Here is a 596-nt window from a genome sequence, read left to right on the forward strand (position 1 = left end):
GAAATGAGCACACCAAGATGGCGGTTGAATTTCGCGCCTTTTTCGTCTTTTTCGACTAGCGGCTTGGTCTGCCGCTTCATTTATGTGAATGCCAACGTGACCAAGAGTCCACCCGATTTCAAGGGGTGTTGGGTGGGAGCTGATAGTTGCAGCTAGGTCAATAATAACCGCTGGAGAGGAAAAATTAACGTTGGCGACTGCCTGGAGAACTGATTTTCCATCCGAAACGATGGCCGTCGGAGTGTTAAGACGGGCGCTGAGAGGATCACCTCTCTTTCTTTCTTTCTTTCTTCTTCTTCGATGGTGTTTATATGGAGATTTTAGCTCAATGTAGGCTCTTTCTCCGAGTAGACTTGTGTATGTGTATGATCGCTAGGCGACCGATTAGCCGGCTGTATCGAACAGCCATACGTACGCGCGGGAAATAAATGCCTTCCGGGAGGACTTTTATGGGGAACTGGCCTCCTATTCAGTCGTTATAGGCAAGGAGAAAACCCGGAAAACTCCAAGCAGCCAGCCTGTCCGACCGTGGCGCGAACCCACGACGAACCTCCCAGTCTTTAGGGTCTGGTCACCACTACGATGAGCGGCAACGG

Source organism: Centruroides sculpturatus, unplaced genomic scaffold, assembly GCF_000671375.1.
Source record: "Centruroides sculpturatus isolate CEXI.00-Female unplaced genomic scaffold, Cexi_2.0 scaffold1093, whole genome shotgun sequence".
Lineage (NCBI taxonomy): Eukaryota > Metazoa > Arthropoda > Arachnida > Scorpiones > Buthidae > Centruroides > Centruroides sculpturatus.